Source organism: Nilaparvata lugens, chromosome 8 (assembly GCF_014356525.2).
Source record: "Nilaparvata lugens isolate BPH chromosome 8, ASM1435652v1, whole genome shotgun sequence".
Lineage (NCBI taxonomy): Eukaryota > Metazoa > Arthropoda > Insecta > Hemiptera > Delphacidae > Nilaparvata > Nilaparvata lugens.
Window position 1 is genome coordinate 47,277,864 of NC_052511.1, and position 27,982 is coordinate 47,305,845.

The window sequence follows — 27,982 nt, forward strand, 5'->3', positions numbered from 1 at the left end:
CGTTAGCTTCTGAATTTTGGAATCGGTATAATTTCAAGTGTAATTCGATTTTTCATTGGTTTATTAGCAATTATTTCTTCATATAACTCCCACAATATGATTCCAGTGACTTTGAAATCATTGCGTAAAAGTTTTACCAAATTAACAACAAAAGTAATAAAAATATATTGGTCAATCCAAATGAGGTTCTCGTCCAATTGTCCTAAATCAAGGTAAGTGTAAATTTATATGTTGATCATAACTCATTGTACTTTACATTTTCATAATTATTAATTTGTATTTATAAAACCATGAAGGTTTGCTATTTCAAATCAGTGACGATGATTATGATGATGGTAGGTAATGTGCTGTGAATTGTCAATGAGATATTTGTATTTTACATTTGCTTGGGGTCTTAGTTATGTATTTCAATGACTTTTAAGCCCATATTTTTGGTAAGATTTGTTAAAATTCTGTTAATTGTGGAATAAAAAAATACGTGGTGGGAGTTTATTTGACCTTGGCTGTACTGTGGTTGTAAACTTAGGTTGGTTAAATTCAAATCCAATATTTCGGCTGTTATTAAAAGCAAATTCAGTAGTTTGAATGCTGTTTAAACACATCTAAAGATTCCTCAGTCATTGTTTTTGAGATTTTTATTATTGCATTTTTGAATTTACTAGGTATTGGAAGGGGGGAATAGTCTCAAACCCAAAACCTTGTTTCTTCTTCCTTGTTCGTTCACCTTCAAACCAGAACTGTTGAAGCCAGTCGACATGTTGAATGTTGTTGGATAATTTGATGAATTTAGTCGCTATTTGGTGATTACAATTGATCAATTACAGTAAATTTACAATATTATTATTGTGTCGAAATGTGTTGAGTAGCCTATTGCAGTGTTGTACAAAGTACTACATCATAAAAAACTGCTACTGAACGGTTGAAATCATTTTTCAAGGTAAGACTATTTGTTTCCCGTTTCAATTTCTGTTATTTCATCTACCTCTATGTCATTGATGTTAATTTTGTGCTTAAAATATAGTATGATTTCTTCAGTTATAAGGCGTGACTCAACTAAACTTCTCTTTATTATTTATCAACTAGACTTTTTCTTTACTGCAACTATTTATCTCGATCAAAAAAGCCCTTGTTATTATATCATTATTTTCATACAAACTAAGATCCGCAACCCATTATTCAAATTTAATGAATTTAAAAAATTGTAGCCAATATTTTTCAGATTTCTCATTTTATTTTTGGCTATATTGAAATGATAATCTTTGGCCCGGTTGCACAACAGCCGGTTAAATTTTAACCGCGATTAATTTCATGACAACCAATCAGAGAAGGCTTTATTGAAAAGACGGCTTCTCTGATTGGTTCTTGTGGAATTAATCACGGCTAAAATTGAACCGGCTGTTGTGCAACCGGCACTTTGCCTTTGTTCTGAGGAACGATCACCTCTGCTCGGGAGTATCGAGGTCTGTGATTGGTTGTCATGAGTCGCGCTTTGTGGTTGGTTGGTAGATTTGTTTCGAGCTCTGTGATTGGTCGATTCATAATTTACACTGCAGATGGCGTGACTTGCAAGGCTACCTGATCAGTCTTGGAAGTGTTCAGTTCAGATAGCATAATGGTTCCGTACACTTCCTGTCTTATTAATTTCATCGATTACTATTGTAAAATCTCAGTTTATTATTTCTTGTGTGTGTGCAAAATATGAAGCTCTTGTGATGTATTTATCAATGCTGCAATTCTTTTACTGGAAGCGCTATTTATTTGAGGTGGAATTTCAAATAAAAGTTTGCAAGTGATGAAGGTCACAGTTTTGAAACAGGTAGGCCATTGTTTGTCACTCATCATACCACATTCACCCCTAGTTTATTACATCTTATTAGCTGTGATTATAGTTTATCATCTCTAATTTTGATCAGAGAAGCCCTTTTTGGCCCTGATGTTTCTCTTTGAATTGATCACGGTTAAAATTTAACCGGCTTTTGTGCAACCGACACTTGGTGGGTGTTAAAAGTTGAGTTGTTTTTTGTATTAAATTCAAAATTTTGCCTGATATTGATCAATTTTATTAATATGTAGGCTATGCTATTTTGTGAGATTTGAAGATTTTCCAGTCATAATTAGTGGTTAAGTTTGGGGGATTTATGTATTAATTGTGTTTTTGACTCAAGTAGTAGGCAGACTACGTTTGGCATGGATTGTAGTCCATGGATGAATAGTCTGGAACCCAAAACCTCAAATCTTTTCACTTTCATTTTTACTTTCCTTGCCCTATTACCATAGGTAAGGAAAGTATTGCTTTCCAAAAAAAATTAAGGTACCCTAATTTCAAGTTTTCTATACGTTTCAAGGTCCCCTGAGTCCAAAAACATGATTTTTGGGTGTTGGTCTGTGTGTGTGTGTGTGTATGTCTATGAACACGATAACTCCATTCCTAATGAACCGATTGACTTGAAATTTTAAACTTAAGGTCCTTATACCATGAGGATCTGACAATAAGAAATTCAATAAAATTCAATTCAAAATGGCGGATAATTATTAAAAAACCATGTTTTTCACGGTTTTCTCGAAAACGGCTCCAACGATTTCCTTCAAATTTATACCATGGATAGCTATTTATTAGCCCTATCAACTGGCATGAGTCTCATTTCTGGGATAACTGCAGGAGCTCCGTAATATTCTTGAGAAAAATGGCGGATAATCACTAAAAAACCATGTTTTTCACGGTTTTCTCGAAAACGGCTCTAACGATTTTCTTCAAATTTATACCATGGATAGCTATTCATAAGCCCTATCGACTGACATGAGTCTCATTACTGGGAAAATTGCAGGAGCTGCGTAATATTCTTGAGAAAAATGGCGGATAATGACTAAAAAGCCATGTTATTCTTGGTTTTCTCGAAAACGGCTCTAACGATTTTCTTCAAATTTATACCATGGATAGCTATTCATAAGCCCTATACCTGACACGAGTCTCATTTCTGGGAAAATTGCAGGAGCTCCGTAATATTCTTGAGAAAAATGGCGAATAATTATTAAAAAACCATGTTTTTCACAATTTCTCAAAAATAACTGGCCGATTTTTTTCAAATTCATACCCTGTATAGTTATTTATCAGCTCTATCAACTGGCATGAGTCTTCTTTTTGGAAAACTAATGGGGGGTCCACCCCATCCTTGAGAAATGGACTTTGTAACCTCCTTCTGGTACATGAGGTAGGTAGGTAGAGCAGTTTATAAAAAGAACACACTGATAGTCGAGATATTTCATCTGTAGAGCAGCTGTTTTGACGACTTTTAAAAAAATAATCGAATTTCACAATTTACACAAAGGAAAAAGTACTCTGAAAACAATTATATTCACACATTTACATTTACATTACAGTAGTCTGATCGTAGTTTCAAATAATTATGTTGCCGCCAATCGTCATTATGTTATTCCCCTAAATTATTCTCGTTTGAGAATGAGGCTTATAGTTCAATGAGCAAGGAAAGTTGTGTGAGTGTACCACACCAGATTTTTATTCAAACTGTCATCTGTTATAGAGATGAGAAGTTCGGATCACTTTACTGATTCGGGTCAATCAGTCTCTATCACTGCCGCGACCCGTTCAATTGACTCAGTCTCTGGTCTCTGTTGGAGTGTTGAAACTTGTCTTTTATTATGAACTTGTGATCATTTTAGTTGAATTTTACAATCCAATTTTCCATTGCTGAAATGTGGATGGTTAATCTAGAGTTTATGAATTGTAGAATATGATTTGTGACGATATTTCTCATAATTAGTTAGGTTAAAACTGACTTCATACGAACTTAGTAGGCCTATCTCAAGGTGAGATTGGATTATATTGGGTTTTTGCTTTTCATTTATTAATTAATTCATCCTGTAATTTGAATTCATGACGTTCTATGATCAACAAAATATCCATGATGAATTTTAGCCTATTAGCCTTTGCACAGCCTTAATGCCGGCGCCACACTCTTGTCGAGTGCATACAAATGGCGACGAGCACAATAGTGTGGATGGCTCCTATGTCACCACTCGCCTGTACTTGCCTTTGCTCGCCTGTACTTGCCTTCACTTGCCTCCGCTCCGATTTTTGTCGAGGCGAAACAAGCGAAGGCGAGTGGTTCCCCACCACTGATCTTAATGGGGCGCATGCCTTCTGGATCAATAAAATAGAATAGAAATATTTATTAGCCGATGAATAATTGAAATAATACAGTGGGTCTTATCACATAATATGGATTACAATAAGGAAACTTGGCAAGTCTTGTCTTCATAAGTGAAATGCCTTCTGATATAGAGAAATATTCAAGCATTTACAAGTAACTTACATTGAAATTTCTGAGAGCTCAATTCAAATCTGATGATGAATTCTCCAATATTTTAATGGTTTTCCTTGTGCTATGTTGTAGGTGTAACGAGAAAGAGCGAGAGAGCGCAGTTTGGTTGTGGCGGGTACATTGATTGTTGGAGTATGCAGCTTGGATCAGTCTGTTTGTGTTGGAGACAGAATGCAGCTTGCCATACTGATTCACTCCTGTCATGGACCACAGCATTCAAGTATGGCACTTGACAGGTACTTACCTCTACTCAATTTTAATTTTATATAGTAAACGTTTTTTAGGTTAGAAATGGGTACATGCCGGCGCTTCACTCTGGCCGAGTTGGTACAAATGACAACGAACGCGAGAGTGTGGAACGCGAAAGTGTGGACGCTCATTTTCGCTTCAATTCATATCAGAGACGTTGGAGATTTGTCGAGCGACTCGGCGAGAGTGTAGCGGAGGCATTAGAGCGCTAAGGCACAGATAAATGATAGCATAAGTAGATATCTCATGGTATAGGTAGTTTATGTTCCAAATTACAAACCGATTTCTTGTCAACTCAAGCCAATTACTGTCGTATTATTACTTGTTTGGCAGCGTCATAGTGCGTGAACGGCACAGTATGAAAGACTACCAGCGTCACAGCTTCACGAAAAATAACTACTAGGACTATCAGGTCGAGTTACAGTGAAATTTGGATTATAAACTCCCTACTCCCCACCTTCTTATGCTATCTTTTCTCTATGGCTAAGCTCTTTACTTTACCAAACGAGTGATGATGCGTTTGCCTGTATGTAAATCATTTCAGGCGTCTTATAATTTTATATTGAATGAAATCCATCCCTAGTATTGGAATATACTAGTATAAAACACTAAGTGCCGGTTGCACAAAAGCCGGTTAAATTTTAACCGTAATTAATTTCACGAGAGCCAATCAGAGAAGGCCTTTCTGATAAGACGGCTTCTCTGATTGGTTCTCGTGGAATTAATCACGGTTAAAATTTAACCGGCTTTTGTGCAACCGGCACTAAGGGCCGGTTTCCGAGCTCGGGATTTAGCTAAGTTCTAGACTTTAAGCAGCTTTAAACTCTGGAGTCAGAAAATTGGCTTTCCGAGTCAGAGCGTTAACGTAGTCGAGGACTCAAATAGACCCTGGAGTTTAGAGATCACGTTAGACCCTGGAGTTTATAATTTCGCTTTCTGAGTGAAGGGCTTATAAGTCCAGGACTTGAATTAGATTCTTGCCTCTTTCCGAGTCAAAGATTTATCAAAAATTGTTAAGTCTAGGACTTAAAACAGCGTGATTTTAAACCCTCGACTGGGGTAGGGGTTAAATTCAAGTTCTAGACTTAACTAAGCAAACACAATTTAGTTATTAGTAGATAAAAAGCCAAATAGATGTCATGGAATACCTGAATTATTTGGATTAGTCCATCTAAATTCATAACGTATAGTTTGCAAGTTCATTTTAGAATAAAATTGTATCAGAATTATGTGTAAAAAACTAACCTTATTTTATGACTGACATAACCTAAAAATGTTCAAGAAAAATAATACAAGGATTGCCTTGGAATTTATATTCCAATCTGAATGTTATTAATCAATGTCATATTCAACATATTAATAATAATGATACAACAATAATAAATTATTCTTCCAGTATTTTTTTCCAAACAAATACTGTACGTTTTCAAACTCAAAATCACTGGTTAGGATCAATGATCAATAATAGCATAACATAAAATGAAATGTTTATTCATTCACCTTTCAAAGGTTTTGCTTTGAATTATAGGCCTACAAAGAAATCGAAACGTATTTTTTCAATAGTTTGGAGAGTATGCTCATTTGAATTATCCCGCTACAATCAGCTGTTTCCGTTTTGCTATAATGCCAACGATACAATAGCTAAATATTGTAAATTTCCCTCATGTTTACTGCGTTAAAGTCCTGGACTCAAATAAGTCGAGAACTTAATAGACCCCGGAGTTTAGAAGATAAAATCGTGACTCAGAAAGTCAATTTAGACCCGAGAGCTTATTTTAGTCCTGGACTCTGTAAGTCTAGAACTTATAGATCCCGAGCTCGGAAACCGGCCCTAATACTATACTGTATAAAACATTGAACTGTTTATGTTTTGGTTCAAGTCCTGTTTGGTATTAATGTGCTCTGATTAAACTGTAGTTCATTTCTGGTTCCGTTGGAAGGTTGATCACTTGTTGGTCTGCCTAAATAATATATATTTGTTTTTTTGGTTTCTAACTTTAATATTAATTTATGCACATAGTGGAGCAGCGAAGGTAGCTGAGAGTGTTGAAAAGTGATGAATGTATTCAAATGTATCATAGTGCAGCGGATACATTTATATATATGCATTATTTTCAACACTCAGCTACCTTCTCCGCCACCCTCTACTTTCGCCGCTCCACTTTGTTTTGACACTGAGTGATAGCTCATCAGCACGACCACGGAGCTAACATCTTCCCCAAATACTCATGCATACTACTAATAATACCTCCTATTTTACATATGTTTGTATAAAATGTAATTCATTGCAAGTGCTTTGTACTGCCGTTTTACCAATGACCACTTGTTGCCTAATCATTAGCAGTTGAGTTGTGCTACCATTCAGCCAGCAGTGGGTCACCAAAGCACGCTGGGACACCAGCCGGGACACCAAAATGTGGCCACCCTACTGTAATGATGCCAATAAATACCCACGAATCACACGGACACTTGGCGACCCACTGGTGGCTGAATAAAATACGAGCCTTTGAAATAATTTTACACTAGTTCGGTTTCTGTAATTCTTTAGGGCCAGATCATATTAAACGTTCCATTCAGGTGTCAATTCAGCCAATCTGAGAGCTTCCTACCCTGTTGACTCTAAACGCCTTGAAACCGCTTGATATGGACTTGCCCTCAATCTTTGGTTATCATCATAAGCTGCGTACAGATATACGCGCCTCCAACCCGCTCCGCCCTCGTTCCGCCCCCGCTCTTCACTCGCACCGATCATGAACGTTACGGGAGATGTTAGCTCTTCTCGCGTTCCACTCTTGCTCCGCGGTCGATCATCAATCGCTCTGCTCGAGTGATGCTCGGTTGCGGAGCAGAGCGAAAGTCTGTACGCACCTTTAGATCACTCGTTCCTCATGCATGACTCTTTTATGAGAGGTTTTTATCACAAACTTTAAAAGTCTAATTTGAATATATTTTATTATTATTAGGCCTACCTGGGGCCCGTTTCACAAAGGTACAAGTAGGTTACAAGTCTTGTTGCCAACCATGGTTTTGGAGAACAGCTGATTACTAGCGTTTCACAAAAGCAGAATTGTAAACTTGTAGTTACAATGAATTTCTACAAGTTTACAAGTGATTTGCTTGTTACGAACAAGTGTTTCACAAAGATTTTCATTGTAGCCAACAATTTTTGTCGAAATTACTTGTTCGTAACTATGAAATTCTACCGAAGTGGAAAGCTATGTAAAGGATTACAAGTGATTATTAAAATGATTTTAAATATTTAATAAATATTTCTAATAATCAAAATACCCTAAATTCCTCTATAGTTAATTATTTTGGAAATATATGCATCAGGAAATTGAATTTAATAAATTAAATAATGTGTACTATAGTATGTATACACAGTATATATAGTATACATTATATATAGTACATTCACTATATATATATACAGAGTGCATATACTGTGTAGGTTACAAATTCAGCAATAAATGAAGTAGACTCTACAAAAAACATTATATTGCTTTCAAATATTTTCAAGTAATTATTGAAAAGTACAAGTAACCTTTATGAGGATGAAAAAAGGAAATCATCATGAAAATAGGTTATGTTTACTATTGAAGTACTTGTAGACTTGTAAACTTTGTAGATCATAATTTTTTGTGAAACGTGAGTACTTGTAAACCATGTACTTGTTCTACAAGTACTTGTTCGTAACCATGGTTGGTAACAATACTTGTACCTTTGTGAAATAGGCCCCTGATTGTTTCCGTTCTTCAAGTTGCTAATCTTTTGATAAGGAATATTCTATTTTGAAATATATTTCTCAATTTTCCAGATTTTTAATATCTTTCATTTCTTTTTTCTTCAGGGATGAACCAGATTGCTGGAGATGGAGTGATACATGACAACATTTCTGAGTGCAATGCATGGATGCTGATATGAGCTGGAGGACATCCTGATGTGACTTGAGTATAGACCAGAGCCTTCAAGTGTGGCTGTTGACAGCTGGTGAGTGTTGTAACATACCTCTCTATCTTCACATTCGATTCTATTCTATTGAGTTATGAATATTTCTTGCAGGCCTATAGTGAGGTCCACGTTATAATGGCAATATTTAATTGATATTGATGTTTCTATCCTTGTTTATCATTCGACAATGCAACTAGCGCTATCCTTCTCTAGCTTCTCAGATCGGGTTTCAACAATGTCGAAATGTAATAATTAACTGGTTTTATATTCAATCATTGAAAAAGAGTTTTCTTGGCAAATAAAATATGATTGATTACTTTTAACTAGAATGAACAGTTGATAATATTATTATATCAGATATACAGGTATCAGCTATACTCTATAGAAGGCAGTGACAAGGCAGAGAATCAGCAACGCTGTTCTTCTATCTCTCTCTCCACTGCTATTATTACGTGGACCTCACTATAGCAGCTTATCACCAAACTGGATCACATATGATGCGCTTGTGCTCGTTTATTGTTGAATATATTCTGGATCAAAGTGATGTTGATGAAGCACTACCGAAAAACATGTGAGTTGAACTCAGTAGCTTCATTCTATGAAGTACTGCGAATCTTACATGTATCTTGCCGCTTCCACACTCTGTCCAAGTGCGTACAATTGTCGCAAGCGCGAGAGTGTGGATGGCTACTATGCCACCGCTTGCCTTCACTCCCAAAGTTAGTAGACAGTTAGTCTACCTACTAACGTTGCTTCACTCCCGCCTGTATGGATGTAAACAGTGAGCCGCTGGCAAGGGACTTGACGAGAGTGTGGCGCCGGCATAATGAATGCAATGCTGCAGAATTGAGGGTTTATTTTGAGTTGTGGAGCGTCGCAACTCCAGTATGCCAGCTGAGTTAGATGTTGGCTGCCACATATTTTCTTTCATTTTATTAAATAGATGATTTTCAATGCAATAGGCGCCGTTCAGCCAAGGATAGCTCGTTTGCTATCGATGGTTCAATGCCTATTTAAATATTATTTTATCTATGGTACAAATTTCTTGAGAAATCTCGTAACAAAAGAAAAAAAACTAAAATCGTTTGAGTATTTTACAATCTTGAATGAGTTTTACTTACCTATTCCTCTATTTATAATGTAGAATTGGTGCTTTGAGTCAGAAACTGAGCTGATATTTCATTTTATTACATAGCCTCTTGTGCAGTAAAAAACTAGTGAATTGATGCTCATTGTCTGATAATCTTTAATTATGTTCAATGCCTGTTTGTGTCTATTATTTTAGTTGCTAACTTAATTCTATTTCCAAATAAAATTGATAGGCCTCATTGTCTTGCCTCAAAATACTTGAATGTCACACAACCACTTGGAAACTGGCTTGGATTTTTATTAGGCCTATTAATCATCCAGTAAACAGCGCTGACTGTAGACTGAGAATGGTGAAACAGCCGATACTAGTATTTCGTTACTGTAATTCAACAAGCAAGTGGTTTTGACATTTCAATATTTTTTAAATCCAAAACAGATGACCTGGATCATTGCTGTGATTTTGTCTTCAAGTTCAGTTATTTGCTTTTAAATCACTTTTCTGTGTGGTTTGCAAGCCACCTCAAACCATCAATCTTACTTGAATAATTGATTTTGTCTAATAAAGTCATTGCAGTTATTGACCTACCTTGAAAATTTTGTCTTCAAGTTCAGTTATATTTGCATTCAAATCACTTTTCTGTGTGGTTTGCCATTTGCCACTCACCTCAAACCATCAATCTTACTTGAATAATTGATCTTGTCTAATGAAGTCATTGCAGTCATTGACCTACCTTGAAAATTACTTTGATTCGGTTCCTAAAACTAAACATTTCAGTTGCACAAGTCTAAAATTCGTGTGGACAGTCACGTCCTAATTTGTAACATCTCATACTATAATAAGGTCCACTTTATAATGGCATTATTTGATTGACATTGGTGTTGCTATCCTTGTCTATCACTAGACAAAGTAGATAGCGCTATCTTTTTCTAGCTCTGCCTGGTTCGTTATTAATAATGTAGGAATATTAAATAACAAAATATTTTATCTCTGTTATGAAAATTCATTATTTAATCATTAAAATTTTTTTTTCTGGACGAATCGATTTTTCTAAAAAAGAATAAACAGTTATTATCACATCAGAATACCAGTGTCTACTCTCTATGGAAGGCAGAGAATCGGCAACGCTGTTGTCATATCTTTCTTCACTACCAACATAACGTGGACCTCACTATAGTTTTGAATCCACCTGGGACCGTATTTAGGTCACCAATTTCCCCACAAAATAATGTAATGTTTAGGCTGGTATTATATTGGGCCACCAGTGGGTCGCCTATAGTGAGGTCCTTGTTATAATGACAGTATTTGATCAACTTTGGTTTTTCTATCCTTGTCTATCATAATTCGACAAAGCCGGTGGTATTATCCTTTTCTAGGTCCACAAAGGTGCCAATTATGTTTTTAACAGTGTAGAAATATGATTAATTAATGCAGAGAATCGGCATCGCTATTCTTCTATCTTTGTCCACTGTCATTATAACGTGGACCTCACTATAGTGTCCGAGCGAGTCGCGGGGAATTAGATGTTATTGCGGACATCACACTAGGGTCGCCAGCCGAGACACCACATTTTGGCGGCCGGTTGGTGTCTCACTCGAGTCACCAATCCTGGTGTCTCACTGGTGTCTGAACTTGCTCTACAATGGTTGCTCTCTGGCGACCCACTCGTGGCTTAGTGTAATATGAGCCTTACAGTTCTATGTGAGGCGATTTTGCTGGATCAATATTGTGTGAGATTTTATAAATATTGTGTGAGAGCTGCATGAAATGTATTATGTTGATCAATGAGTGCTTTCTATTGAAAGCTTTGCTTCAGCTGAGAGTAAACTGTGCAAGGTTTGTAATACTTTTATCTTATCATATTTTGCATCTGCATAATTTGTCAGTAGCTTTAGTTGTTGTCTGTTGTGTTGTATTGAGTGGCCTCTAAAGAGCAAACCGCTGCTCGTTCCGAAAGATTCTCGTTTGTTTGATATTCACCGCCGTTTTAAGTAGATATTGTGTATTTAGTAGAGTTTTTTATGTAGATCTGTCGAAATGCCGAGAATTATTGTCATAATTGTTTAATATTTACTTTCGATTTTTGACCATATTAACATGAGTTTTTATAATTCGAATGAAACATGCTTATCTGCAGACAGAGTATCTAACTTGGCGCAAGCCGTTTGTAAATTGATTCAATATAACAGTTACAGTGATTGTCATAAGTTTAGCAAAAGCAATTGAAGATTTCATTTTTCATTTACATGCTAGTAGCCCTAAATAAGAAAGTCAACATCAGCAAAAGTATTATAAAATCGTGTTACTCCAATTAGTAACCTTACTTTATTATCTATGATATAATAAAGGAGAGATCTGGCTTATGCACGTACGGGATAGGAAATTCACGAATAACGCATCATGTCTGAACTACTGGAGTGATTAACTATAAAATTTGCATATTGATTATTAATTTACCGAGGATGGTTATAGACCTATTTTAAATTCTTCAAGATTTCAGTTGGTCAAATTTTCAGGTTGTCAATTCTTTAATACTAGACTCTTGCGTAGCATTGTTACCTGTTAGACGACTACAATAATATTCAGTAGTGAAAATTATTTTCAATCGTTTGCATAAATTATCAAAATAAATAAGGATTCCTTTATTCTTCTTGAATTTGTTCAGGCACCAGCTCAAAATACTGCTTTTTGATTGGTTCAAGAAATCAAGATTATATTTCACTACAGACGTAATTATTTTCTTCTGTAATATAATGTAGTTTAGTATTATGGGACAATAGTTCCCACGGTGGGAAAAGGGAATTTATCTTTTCCCTCCATCGCTCCAACCACCCTCAACATGTCTGCTGGTTGAATGAATGTTTTCGGTAAATAATTCGAATTTCACTAATAAATTGTTTGAAAAACTGTTGAAAAAAGCTTGTAACCTGGTTTAAAAATCATAGAATAATTTAGGGTTTCGTAATCACGTTAGAAACAGGCTCCCTGATAAGCGAAAGTAATTTTTAGGTGGCGAAATAATTTTCGAGGTAATTCAAATGAATAGGACAGAGATTTCGACATTTTCTAATTGGTCAGTTGAAGGAGAGTGCTTTACTTGACTTGCCACCTTGCCAGTCGACCGTTCTTCCTTGTCTAGAATAGGTTGAAGTGCTAGTCCTTGTCTCTCGATATCCTCGTATTACTTTCAATTAGTAATGTACTAATAATCCTGTTGTGTTATCATAAATTAATTTGTTCATCAAGTATTTTATTTCGGAGTAATTCTAATGTGGCTTTACAATAGATAGGATGAAATACGAATTTGTAACCTGGTCTTCATGCAGGTATGAAATGTATTTATTATCAATCGTAATTCATCCCTTATTCTATAAATTGAAAAATATGTAGAACGCTATTCTTTCAAATTCATCTCATTGTTAATCTAGTGTTGAAATTCAATTAGTCTGTAAGCTGTGCGATTTCAGAATACTGCATACTAACAGGAAAAGGCGTGATGATCTCATATATTTTCAATTAATCTCCATGCAACTATTATATCTTCTGATATACAGTTTTACTAAAGATTAATTCTAATTTTGTGAGCTCTTTCGGGGCAAATTCCTGTGTAGAATTTTGAAATCGCTTCACCCAGAAACCTACACCTGGGGTTTCAAGATGTCCGCTGGCCTCGCTGGCATATTTTTGATTGTTCATTATTATTAAATTTTTCACTTTTGTTTCTCTTAAAATACTAGTAAAGCTCTTGATAGGTGTTTCAAAATTCCTAAAATAATTAAAGGAATCTTATCGTCATTAGAAACAGGCTCTCCGATAAGGGAAACTCATTTTCTGGTAGTAAAACTATTTTGAAATAGGTTTGTAAAATTATCAAATTGATTCAAGCCATTTTGAATTTTTGTTAGTTGCGGAAGAAGGTGACTGTCGCAGAGTGTCACGGCACGTCAGTGACCACGTGACCGAAATACTGCTCTCTGATTGGCTCTTACTGCTTCTAGTTCCTAGTTTCTTTGTGTAGGGGGAGCTTGCAGCAACCTGCGTTGTCCCAACATGTTAATTCACATCTAGACAGACACATCATCTTAACAGATAGGCTGTTAGTAATGCCAGTGTCGGTGTCGGTCCCTTGCAAATGAATTATTACTTTAGGTGAATAATGTTTCAATTGTGATGAACATGTTACTTAAAGACCTCTTGTTATGTATTTTATCATGCAGTAGTGATAATATTGGCTGTAAAAATGATAGGGCTAGATTTGTGTTGGTGAAAAGTGATTCGTCTAGAGGCTGGAGTCAAGGTAGGAAATTAATTTCAATAATTACATATCACCACTCATATTATAAAATTGAAACTACTGTAGTATTTTTATAGGAGAATGATCTTTCAAATTCATTGCATTGTGATCATAGGTCAATAAGTTCTTTAATATTTCTCAATTCATTTATTTCCTTAAGAATGCTAGACAAATGTTTCAAAAGTTCTTAGAGGATGCGCATATTTTTATTGGTAACAGGGTCTCCGACAAAGGACAGTAATTTTTTGTTTGTGAAATGGTTGTGAATGGTTTTATTTGATAAATCATAATTTTAAAGTCACGCCGTATTGAAATTTGGTCAGGTTGGTTTGGAAGGTGATAGAAGGTCATAGAAGCTTTGTGTCAAATGCTGCTCTGTGATTGGCTGTCAGCCCTGTCGCCTTTGTCTAGCTTTCTTTTGATTCAAGCAGTTCTCTTCTTGTAACTTCTTGTTCAGTTCTCTATCTCTTTCTAGGTCGGTCAGCTCACATTCGTCCTCATTAGTACAGTGTTCAAATTATTAATTTTCATTAAATTCTGTGGTAATTATGTATTGAATTATCGTGAATAAGTGTACTAACTGTGTTGCCGAATGATGTTTTCAATAAAGGAGTTGTGTTTTTGATAGCTGTCTAGTAAAATTGCAAGTCAAATTTTGTGTTAGTGAAACATCACAACCTACTGTTTATAAATGAAGGTATGGCTAATTATCAATTTATTATTATAACTTATCCTCTTTTAAGATATAATTTTACTCTTTTCATTAGTTGAGGGTGTTAAATAATAGACTTACTTGATTTTATTATTGATGATTCAATCTCCTTACATCTACTTCATATTAGGCTATAATAGTATTTGAGCTAGGCTTTTTATTCTGTTCTTGTGAATATTCAATGATAGAATTAATAACATATCTATTTATTAGTTTTTATATTTGAATACAAAGGTAATTGAAATTTGTTGGTTATTTTTTACTTGATTGAGGTTATGTTCTTAACATTTTAAAGTGCCACTGCTTTTATGATTTTATGTCAGCTGGCTGTGTACCTTTGAACCAAAGATAGACAAACAGCTAATGTTGGCTTCAAACAGGGTCATCTCATCCAAGTTTGTATTGGCAAGCACAGGTACAGCTGTAGCTCAGCCACTCTATCTACTTGTTGCACGTCTATGCTCAGTTCTCGTCCTGTCCGATTGTGTTTTTCTTTATGCGTGAAGGGTAACAAGGGTTAGAAATTCTGAAGATTGATTTATTATTTCCATATTTTACTAAATAAATTACTATAAATTTGAATTAGAGCCTTCAATTTAGTTAATTTAAATGAACGTGAAAGTATAATTATGCTAGTGTGAATGTTTGTTTATAAAGTTGGAGTTGAGCTTCACGATGTCAGGTTTGTAAAACTCATACAATGTAAAACTCATACAATCTTTTGAATTATGTACGTTTATTATGGATTTCATCTATTATTATCAGTAATTAAATTTTTGTTCAGCTTATTTAGCACATTACTTTCTGCGTGCTTTAATAGTCCTGGCCATGATATCGTTTGGATTCGATCAAACTTTCTGATGTTGAATCTCCTTGAGGATATTTTGCCGGTTTCTTAGTTTTGATATTACATATTACCAAAGGTTTTGATTCATATTAAAGACTATTGAAACTTGTTGTGATATGAATAATTAAATTTATAATTTATTTATTACTTGATTTGATATATATTACTTGTATTACTTATATATTACTTGAATTTGATAATCTGTTGATTTGCGACAATGCAAGTTAGATTATGGTATTGCCTGAGAGTTAGCTATAGGTTATATGCCTCATCGGTTTGAATATATTATTTGTAGGATTGTATTTTATGTAAATTATAAGGTAAAAATAGCAGGGTTTATACATTCAGATATTTCACAAAATTTTAGTAATTATAGTAATTGAGCTTATTGTCCGATATTTATTGCTCACTGCTTACAAGTGAAACGCTGCTAAGGAAAACTGTGACCCTATTGGATATTAATTATAGGGTAATTTTATTTTTATTGCAAATTTAAAGAATATTCAACTTGAAATGATTTTTGGTTCACCATCTGGTTAGAGGTTATTGTTAATTCTGACTTAACCAAGAATTAGCTTGAACAAGTGCGCATGAAAACTATGCCTTGAAGTAGCTAATCAGTTTTCTTATAGGTCTAATATTTTTCATCACCAGTGCTTCTAGTTTATGTTGATTTGTGATTGACTGAATTGATTATCAACTGCTTTCACAATAAATTTGAGGATAAAGTCGTGAATAATAATAAATTTTAAATAATTTTAAGAATATTTTACTTTAAATAAAATTTAAAGAATATTCAACTTGAAATGATTTTTGGTTCACCATCTGGTTAGAGGTTATTGTTAATTCTGACTTAACCAAGAATTAGCTTGAACAAGTGCGCATGAAAACTATGCCTTGAAGTAGCTAATCAGTTTTCTTATAGGTCTAATTTTTTTTTTTCATCACCAGTGCTTCTAGTTTATGTTGATTTGTGATTGACTGAATTGATTATCAACTGCTTTCACAATAAATTTGAGGATAAAGTCGTGAATAATAATAAATTTTAAATAATTATTTTTTTCATACTCGTCAAGTAGTCGGAAGTTTATCTATAGTTATTTATCATAATGGTAACTTGAAGGTTTCATACAATTGATTGAATACAATGGATGTTTTAAAACCCCATGGTTCTTTCCATAGAGAAAAAAAGCATAAGAAGATGTCGTCCCATCATGGTATAATGTATAAAGTGGTATATAGTGGTTAATGTTCCGAATTTCAAGCCGATTACTGTCGACTACTGTCTATTATTACTGTTTTGGCCGGGTGCGAGCTTACGAACGGCACAGTATGAGAGACTACCAGCGTCACAAAGCTTTACAAAAAAGAGCTATTAGGATTATCGGCATGAGTTAACAGTAAAAATTGGAACAAAGATACCCTATACCATAAGATATATTCTTGTTCTATATTTCTCTATGCCCATATATTTTATAATTGAAGAAAATAGTTGAATAAATTTCAATGCCTTTTATTATTTGCTTCAGGTGGAGTTGGAGGGAGATACATACATGGATGATGTGAGACCAAGATGATGTGAGCTGGGCGGGCATCCTGATGTCACTCGACCTTTCTGTCATCACCCGAAGCCTCCAAGTAGGACATGACAGGTGAGTCTTGTCACATGCCTCTGTGGCCCGGTTGCACAAGAGTCTGTTGAATTTTAACAAGCATTAATTGCTACAAAAACAATCGGTGAAGGCTTCTTTGAAAAGAGGCTATTTTAGTAGGCTGTCCAATTTTAGCAAGCATTTATTGTCACGAAAACATTCGGGGAAGGCTTTCAAAATAATACTTCTCTAATTGGTTCTTATAAGATTCAATTACTATTAAAATTTAGCAAATTTTTGTGCAAGCCGGCTGAATCTTGAAATTTCTTATAAGCTCAGGTTTTTCAGATTTTAATCAATCTGCAATGTGGATGGTGCTCTCGTATTCAATATTTTGTTCAGCGAGTTGTTAATGTTAAATTAAGGCTGTTCAAAGGCTAAAAATAAACTTTCTACTGGTAATACTTTTCAAAGTTTTTCGATTTGTATATACTATCAATCTATCAATCTATCAAAATGTAAAAGTTTTCTCAGGAAAACATTTTTTTCATTACTTTTTGAGATATGAGCGCCTAAAGTTTAAATTTTTGGAACTGAACATTTCAAATTCGGTAAGAAATATAAATCCATGAGATTTGGAGGATTGATTCTTCATGGTATTGTAGATCTAGTGAAACGAGAATTTTCTGAAAATATAAATTTTTGATAAAGTTATTCAATTTACTAAAAATTACCAAAAATAACTCAACAACAAGCTATTTTGGTCATTTTTAGTATATTGAATAACTTTCTCAAAAATTGATATTTTCAGAAAATTTTTGTTTTATTAGATCAACAATACCATGAAGAATCAATCCTTCAAATCTCATGGATTTATCTCTTACCGAACTTGAAATGTTCTGTCCCAAAAATTTTAGGCGCTCATATCTCAAAGAGTAATGATCAGAAAAAAATGCTTTTCTGAGAAAACTTTTAAATGTTGATAGCTTGATAGTATACAAATTGAAAAATATCACCAGTAGAAAGTTTATTTTTAGCCTTTGCACAGCCTTAATCAATCTGCACTGTGGATGGTGCGCGACTTTTCAACGAGCTCTTAAGTAGAGTGAAGAGAACAGTTACAGTGAGCTTTATCTATTGTTCTATAATAATTAAGTAACATTCTAAAATATTTACGTATGCAAATATTTACTTATATGATAAATGCATTCTCTATTTAATTCCATCTGTAACTGGTTGGCCGCTATGGCTTCGTATAAAATGAGCGCTGCTATCCAGAGATTGTCAGTTTGGTGTAAGGGCAAGCATTCCTGACTGGCAATTGGGAGGTCCGGTTTCGATTCCCGGGCTGGCAACTAATTTTTGGATAGTAGTTCTCATCGAATTTCCATCTAGCTGTTAACCCTGTTGTCAATGTCTGCAGTAGCAGAAGTCTTCGGGGTGATTCACAACATTTATTTAGGATTTTCGTTAAATAATAATTATTCTAAAATATAATGGATTATTTTCTTTATTCATCACAGCGAGACAGAAAATTATACAGTTTAATATCGTCATTAAAACCAATATTGATACAAATTATAGATGCTTAGTTAACAAAATACAATACATTATTATTTATGTATAATTAGTATAATATACAGTTGAATATCGTCATTTAAACCAATATTGATATAGATTAAGCTATAGATGTTAGTTAACAAAATACAATAGTATTATAACAAATTCAAGTCAATACAATATCATCTAACACATGATAGAACAGAAAATTATACAGTTGAATCTTGTCATTAAAACCAATATTGATACAGATTATAGATGTGTAGTTAACAAAATACAATACATTATTATTATAAGTATAATTAGCCTAGTATTATACAGTTGAATATCGTCATTAAAACCAATATTGAATTTTATTATTTGTTATTATATTTTGTCGTTTTCCACTAGTTTATCTATTGTTATTGGTTGTTTATTTCGTGTTAGAAGCCTCTCGCTGATGATGAACATGTGCATAGAAACATAGCAACAGTTTTGGGCTTTAAGCCTGTTTAGTTCCTTTTCCAATAATTCATAGTTGAGAATGATATTGTATCTATCAATGTATAAATAAATGAATAAATAAACATGTATGACATGCTTGTTCTTCTACCGTTAGTGGTCAGCCTAACTTGGCAGCGTGCAGAGTATAGGCCGATTGTGTGATGAATGTATCATTCACTGACAACTGTTGCCAAGCTACTTGACTTTTACTATATTCAGGCTATTCATTTATTTATAAAACTTTATTTATTTATCATTTACAATCAAAGACAGAGAAACAGACTACAGTCCAAAACTTCTTTTCCTCCACCTACTGTCTAAAGTACTTACTTTACTCCCTGAAACATGATACTAAAGTGTCACTTTTTCGCTCTCGGTACTAAAAAACAGAAAAACTCCCTAGGGAGTAAAAGTGACTCCATTTAAATAACATGGGAAGCATCTCTATTTTAAAAACGTACATTTGGAATAGGTCAGAAGGTCTAAGCTCAGATGAGGAAGCATATAGAGTAGCCATTAAACCAACTAAATTCAATACCTCAACCAGACATTTGATCGATATATAAAATTTATGTTTGTATGCTGAAATTATTATTACAAACTTCATATCACTATACTAAAAAGAATGTATATATTTTTTTCTTTTATTCCATGTTATTCAAAATATCATTCAACGAATATTACTTATTAACTAATCAAATTTGAAACGGGAACTTCATCATAGCTGTAGTTTTGGCTGTCATTGTTGTTACAACTTTAGCCGACAGATAGTGCTGTCGGAGGAGAACTGTGATTACAAGCCAGCTGTTTCTGTTTACTTTTTAGATTATGTTGTAACACATTGTTTGGTCACATACGTTTTTAAAAATTATTTTATTAGCAGTTTTTATAAAAATGTAGGTGGAGGAAAAATGTTGTGTATATCACAGGTGAAAAATGTTTTTTCTCCCTCAGGAAAATTGTAGCCCTCGGCTTCGCCTCGGGCTTCAAACTTTTCCCTCAGGAGAAAAAAACAGCACTTTTCACTCTAGAAATACAAATAACTATTTCACCCCAATTTCATAAAATAAATTGTCCAAATAAAGGTTATGTGCGACTTTCCAATTCTTCACTAATTTCCACATAGAAACAAAACACAAACACTTTAAACAATTAATTTAGAAAGATTAAGATCCCAATTGATAACAAAATTACTTCTACTTAGCATTCAAAATTGTAAAATAAATATTAATTTGAAATATTTTGTTCCGAAAATTAAAACAATCAGCTCTTCTAGAGATTTAATATCAATTACAATAACTGAGCGAAAAAACAAGGCTCTATTGTGAGTTCACGTTATAATGGCAGTGGAGAAAGATAGGAGAACAATGTTGCCGATCCTCTGTCTTGTCAATGCCTTCTATAGACGGTAGCTGTTACAGGATTATTGATGTAATATTAACTGTTCATTCTCGTTTAAAATGATCAATTATATTTTATTAAGCATCAGATTATATTTTTCAATGATTTTATAATGAATTTTCATACTTGAGATGAAATATTTTGTTAATTACTAATTCTACATTGTTGAAAGACGATCTGGCAGCAGAGCAAAGCGAGAAAGAGATATCGCTATCTGTTTTGTTGAATGATAAACAAGGATAGCAATACCATTGCTAATCAAACACTGCCATTATAACGTGGACCTCACTATAGTCGAAAACTTGAATATATAAACATACTTTGAGTGTAGGCACACACCAGTTAGTCAAGACAAGACAAGACATGATCAGACACGTTTAGTCACAATACTTCACATTGTTGCTTATGACGCAACACACACCGATCAGTCATTGCAATTAGACTTTTTGTGTAGTTGAGAAGTTGATATTGTGGTAATTATTCACATTGAATGAAAAATACTAAGAAATTGTCAAAAACCACAGATTAATTGATACTTAGAAAGACCGGTTTCGGTTATTACACCATTGCCAATCTCTGATAAATAATTTCTTAGTCTTTTTCATTCAATTGCAATTAGACATGTCTTAGTTGCAACTAGAGCAACTATGTGAAGTATTGTGACTAAACATGTCTTGTCTTGTCTTGACTAACTGGTGTGTGCCTAGCCTAAAGGTGCGTACAGACTGTCGCTCTGCTCCGCAACCGGACGTCACTCCAGCAGAGCGATTGATGATCGACCGGCGAGCAACAGTGGTTCGACCGGGGAACGCGAGAAGATCTAACATCTTCCATAACGTTCATGATGGGTGCGTGGGCGGCGCGACTGTGGTTCGATGGAGGAACGAGGGCGGTACGAGGGAGGAGCGTGCTCGGTGCGGGTTGGAAGAGCGTATATGTGTACGCAGCTTTCGATGGTTTAGAAAATGTAGTTGTCTATTATGATATTATTATTGTTGAAATTGATGTTAATTACAAAACTGTATCATAACGTGGCTGATTTTATTTTGCAGTGAGCAGAGTGAGAAGGAGAGAGGAGGAGAGGAGAACAGCACGGCGAGCGAAGTGAGTTCTACTGAGAGGTTGCATGAAGGAGGATTTTGCTGACTGGGTTTTGCTGTTGCTAGAGTGAGAGAGAGAGAGCGGAGAGTGAGGGAGATGGAGCGGATGCTGTATCATCAGGTCAGTGTCGACAATATTATTTGCGATTCTATAACCTACAGTGAGGTCCACGTTATAATGGCAGTATTTGATTGACATTGGTGTTGCTATCCTTGTCTATCATTCGACAAAGCAGATGGTGCTATCCTTTTCTTGCCTGAAGTTGTTTCAAAATTGTGGAAATATAATCTGAATTATGATTATTTATTATTTCATCATTGAAGAATAGATTGTTTCTATGAATAAAATATAATAGATTATTTTAAACTAGAATGAACAGTTGATATTACTTCATCAGATATACCGTTAATAGTTATCCTCTACAAATGGATAGTCCTATCTTTCTCCACTGCCTTTATAAAGTGGACCTCACTATATTTGTTTGAGCAATTATGTAACCAGGAACACACTGCAGTCCCGTGATAATATCAATTGCATTGATACCTATTTATGTCAACATTCATTTTCAATTCTTTTACTGCCATTAAAACGTGGACCTCACTGGCCGGGTCGCCAGCCCGGTCACCAGTTCTGGTTTCTCACTGGTTTACCAGCTTGCCTTAAAATGGTTGCATTCTGGCATCTTACTGGTGGTATATAATGTTATACAAACCTGAGACAAAGGCCCGGTTGCACAACAGCCGGTTAAATTTTTACCGTGATTAATTTTCATGAGAACCAATCAGAGAGGGCGTTTTTGAAAAGACGGCTTCTCTGATTGGTTCTCGTGGAATTAATCACGGTTAAAATTTAACCGGCTGTTGTGCAACCGGCACTAAGGGTACAAACAGACTGAAGGCGGAGGGTGGCGTGGCGTTTTAGAGCAGAGCGGGGCGTGGCGTGGTGAGAGCGGTCATGATACACACAGGAAGCGTCTGAGCGTCAAGCGTCAAGCGCCTTGAAAATGGCGTTGTCTAAGTTTGCACGGACATTACTTTGTGAGAATAATTACTTGAAGTATTGGATATTAGCTAAGCCTGAAAATATATTATTACATCTTTTAAAAAATATATTTTCTTGACAAATAAAATATGATTAACTATTTTCATCATATTTACCAGTATCAGCTGTTTGGGTGGCAAGGCTGAGATCTGGCAACCCTTTTCTCCTATCTTCCTACACTGCCATTTTAACGTAGACCTCACTATAGATGGATATTCGATGAGCGCTACTATTCAAATAGCTATTTGTCAGCCCGGGAATGACAAATAATTTTTGAATAGTAGCGCTCATCGAATTTCCATCTAGCTGTTTACCCTGTTGTCAATATTTGCAGTAGCAGAAGTCTTCTGGGTGAATTACATAATTTAATTGGGATTTTCGTTTAATAATAATTATTAATTAATTAGCATTTGAATAATTGCAACATCTCAGTAGTTTTCATCCGTAGAAAAAATTTTACGTACATGAATATTGATCAGGAGTCGATCTGGTTTGAGCTGTCCTAAATTACGGCTTCAATTCTTAGTTTTAGTTCATCAATATTACATAATTTCCTTGCATACAACTTATTTTTCACGGCCATACTCTAAACGAAAACGTCTTTGAACGGTGATAACCGATTATCTGCTTCAGTGGAACCACAGAACGCACATAGCTTTCTCCTGATGGGTCGCCGTCTAGGTGTCACCCAGACTACCTGGTCATTTTAGCCATGGGCGACTACCTGTACCCTCGTAAAAATATATCATTGCCGTCAAGTTGTCACTACTTGTCACCTACTGGACCGAAGGTGCCAACTAGTCATGACCGTAAATGACAACCTGACACCTCGCACCCTCGTGGTTGACGGGGTGGCACCTAGTCTCGTTCCCCTCCTGACGCTCTGTCATCCCACACCATTGAGTCGACTGTGTTTCTATGAAGGTCATCACAAATTATAGGAGTTACACCAATGTTTGCCACAAAAATAAGCGCGCTACCAAAAGGTCGACTTTATAATGGCAGTCTTTGATTAGCAATTGTATTGCTATCCTTGTCCATCATCCAACAAAGCGGATAGTGCTATCTCTTTCTCGCTTTGCTCTGTTGCCAGATGGGGTTTTTAACAATGTAGAAATATTAATAAACAAAATATTTCATCTTAATTGAGAAAATTCATTATGAAATTATTGAAAAATATGATTTCTTGCTAAATAAAGGAGCCTAAGGAAAAAGGAGCCTCCTTCATACGCCAATATTAGAGTAAAAATCAGACTATAGAATTATTGATCATAAATCAGCTGACAGGTAGTGATTACACAGATGTGTGGATAAGTCAGTCTATTACTGTATTTCCTTAAGGTCTATAGTTTCAATCAGGTACTTGTGGATGAGAATACTGCGTGGGGTCTACTGTTCACAGAACTACTAGTGTATTATTGAGTGAATGCAATGATTGCCACACGTAAGGCACCAACTATATAGGTTGGTGTCTCAGATGAGACATTTTAGCTCATTGGCGGGATGTATTGTCTCTTAAGCCTGCTTTTCATTAGTAGAGTTGGTGGTAGAGTTCCCTGGGCAAGTACTAACTATCTTGTGAACTCTCCCAATGAAAACGTTCATGGTAGAGTACTAGTTTTTAGAGTAGAGTGGAGTAGCACCGTGGGATAGTACTCTACCACTTGCCTTCCCCCACCACCGCTTCTCACTCTACTCTACCACTACTATGCTAATGAAAACAGTATCGAGCTAGTAGAGTAGAGTCATGCCGTAGGCTTTCAAGTTTAAGAAGTATTGTTATTTATTAAAAAGTACTAGTAGTTCTGTGAACAGTAGACCTCGCGCAGTTATAAACCACAGTCTCTTCTATTACTGTCCATCAGAGTAAATTTCTGTCCTGTCCTGTCGTGTCGGCGATATATCGGTGTATAAACGACTGATGGCTCGACAATGCTAATAATTTGATTTAAACAGCATAGCTGTTTACAAAAACAAAACAAATCAACAAAAGCTTACAGAGTTGAAAGCAGAGAAAAGTCGAGAGAAAATACTATGCTACTTGAAGTTATCAATTGTATGCCTCACTGCATGCAATTAATAGTCCAATAGCATAGCTGTTTACAAAAACAAAACAATCAACAAAAGCTTACAGAGTTGAAAGCAGAGAAAAGTCGAGAGAAAATACTATGCTACTTGAAGTTATCAATTGTATGCCTCACTGCATGCAATTAATAGTCCACATAACAGCTGTGTTTTCAATAAGTTACATTGAGATATTATGAATTGCATGCAATTTATAATCCACTTGACAGCTGATTTATGATGAATAATTCTATAGTCTGATTTTTACTCTAATATTGGCGTATGAAGGAGGCTCCTTTTCCTTTTATATTATCCTTGAAACAGAAATGCAAAACCGTCGACTTGAATCTATAGGTGCGTACAGATTTACGCGCCGCCAACATGAGCAATTTGCTTTTAATCAGTTGATGCCAAGCTTTTTATACCTGTATCTTACCGTTTCTGTAAAAATACAGATATAATTAGCTGATTGTGAATTGCTCATGTTCGCGGCGCGTATCTCTATCTGTACACACCTTTAGACCTCACTTCGCTTGGTCAATTAATTTATTAAAAAGTGTTAAATAAGTGATTATGTTGATTTATTAAAAAGTATTGACATTTTAAGGTTAGTTTTGTTCACTAGACATCACACTTTACCTACTATTCTCTATTGTAGTGAAAACAGTTACTCGACCAAGCAAGTAGGGTAGAGTTAGCTCGGTAGAGTTAGTATGCCAGTTACTCGACTACAAACTCTAATAGTGAAAACCAGGCTTTATAGGGTAAAACTATACGGGCGAAATTGACAATCCTGATAAGAGACCATGAATTTTCGAAATGAATTCAGCGCCAGTGAAGTTGGTCATCTCAGGGTCAAGTCACATGAGGCGTTTTTTAGACGATTCGGCAGAGCAGGAAGCTCCAGATTGACTGATTGGGTTGGCGTTCGGGAATCAGTTGATAATCAGCCAATCGGGGAGCTTACTGCCCTGCCGACTCGTGTGAATAACGCCTCATGTGGCTTGAACCTCATGCTCTGTTGGTTACTAGACATCCCCTGTATTTTTTGTTTCTCATCTAATCTGTCTAAGGCTTTTGTTGTGATTTTAATGGTGGATTGTATTTTTTTATAGGATATGGAGCAGAGAGAGAGACACCAAAGGAGAATGATGGCCTGCTCAAACAGAACAGAGGGAGAAGGAAGAAGAAGCAGCATAGAAGAAAATTTAAGAAGATAAACAGTGAACTATTCAATGAAAAGTGGAGTGCTTTAATGAAAGTGGATTATTTAATGAAGAATGAAAAGGACTCGAGTTTACGTTCATTCTAAAAGGACTCTGTGAATTGATTTATGTTTTGTTGTTGATATTGTGCATGTTTTGCTTTAAATAATAAATGCTTGTGGGGTGGGTGTCCTTTTGGGGTTTTCAGGCAGCTGAACAGTGAATTGAGTGAAAAGTGAACTGTGAACAGTTTGAAAACAAATAGTGAACATATTGAAAGGACTCGAATTAACTTTCATTCTCAAATGACTTTGAATTAATTTATATTTTGCTTGTTTTGTTGTTGATATGCGGGGTGGGGTGTCCTTTTGGGGTCTTTTCAGGCATCGCGGAGGCAGCTGGACGGACGGACTACGCAGAACTTCAATCAAGGTAAAAGTCAGCTCTCGACCGATTTTAACAGTTCAATCAAGTTTTTTTTTCTAAATTATCATCTGAAAGTTTTATAATTCACCCTTTTTCCAGATCTAAATAAATTTCTCATATTTCAGTCTATTACTTATATTAATTTTTACATTTCTGAATCTGTTTCAATTCATATTAAATGTCATATTAAAATCTAGAAAGGAGTGAATCAATTTTTAATTTACTTCTTTCTAGATCTGAATAATTTTCTCTTATTTCTGAAAGTGTTTGAATTAAAATTTAAATGACAAATTTTAATCATAATTATTGATGTCTTGTTGAACTGTTCAGTTCGGTCCTGGGCGACTTGTGTGGAATTGGTAATACATGTCTAGACCATCACCCCTCGAGTTTTTTTCAGCTTTTATACTTTCAAATTTCAGTTGCTTTGGAGGAGAACAGAGAACCTTCAGTTCGAACTCAAGTCGATAAGGGAGTTTTTTTTTAGTTAGTTATCTTTTGTTTTATTTAACTTACCCCTGCTCCTTATTTTTTTTCAGTTCTTTATTTTTTGTTGCTTTGGAGGCGAACCTTCAGTTCAAATTCAATATCAAAGTATATGTCGGTCGATAAGGGTTGTTTTGTTTAGTTTGTTTCTTTTAATTTCTTCAAAACTGTTCCCGATTTTATATCTAGTTTGGGATTTTCTTCAGTTCTTTTTTCTTTCTTGTATACTATCCCCATCTACTTAGAATTTCTTGAATATTATTTTAATAGTTAAATTTAATTTTATTGTAAATTTCTGGGTTGCTGCCACACTGTTTGCTTTTTTTTCAGGAGATCGTCGTCATCATTTCTTTGTTTATTGTTTTTGTGTTTGTTGTGTGTTGTTGCATCTCTCAAAATATTGTTAGTGAACTATATTCAATTCTATTGTAATATTTGTATACATTGTAAAGTGTAATTAGTATGTACTCCCTTCCTTCTCATTGCACCATCCATTCATATTTTTCAACTTCAATTCACTCTATTTCCTCTTTCTTTTTTCTCAACTTACTTCTTGTCTTCCCAATAATTCAAAACCTGTAGGTCCACTCATCTCTCATCATTATCCATTCTATTACCCACGCACAAGCCTAGAGCTCATGTGGGCATTATCATCCACCATCCAATTCATTTCTTTCAAAAACTGTCATTATAAATTACTCAATTGTTTTACTATCTCTGGCCACCTTTCGCATAAACTAATCTTTCCCTCAATTTACAAATCCATTACTCTCAAATTGTAAACCCCTAAATCTAATTAATATCAAAATTAAGTTCCCAATCTTCAGTGTAACCTGAATCCTAGGCTCAACTTACACTACACTTACGCGATTCAGGTCAAGGAGAGACTCGACTCTAGTCGAGAGCATGTGTTTCCTAATGGTGACACTCAGACCAGTTGATTCTAGTCTCCGCAACTGTCATCATTTGAAAACACATGCTCCTGACTAGAGTCGAGTCTCTTCTCGACCTGTGTCGCATAAGTGTGAGTTGAGCCTTTGACTACTTGAAGAGCCGTCTCTGCTAACAATAACTTTAATCTCACTTAATAATAATCATCATTAAAATCCCACTTAAAAAATAATTGAAATATCACTCAATAAT

At 35.0% G+C, this 27,982-nt stretch overlaps 1 long non-coding RNA gene across 2 annotated transcripts; it reads left to right on the forward strand.

The window, feature by feature from the left end:
- The first annotated feature begins 21 nt into the window (after positions 1–21).
- On the forward strand, positions 22–27,870 carry LOC111054541. Of its 2 annotated transcripts, XR_005572098.1 has the most exons (6): positions 22–212; positions 4,413–4,576; positions 8,440–8,579; positions 17,010–17,132; positions 21,569–21,737; positions 25,838–27,870. It is a non-coding gene; the product is annotated as an uncharacterized LOC111054541 (long non-coding RNA). The 2 variants fall into 2 exon arrangements; XR_005572099.1 differs by lacking the exon at positions 21,569–21,737 and having other exon boundaries at positions 25–212.
- The last annotated feature ends 112 nt before the right edge of the window (positions 27,871–27,982 follow it).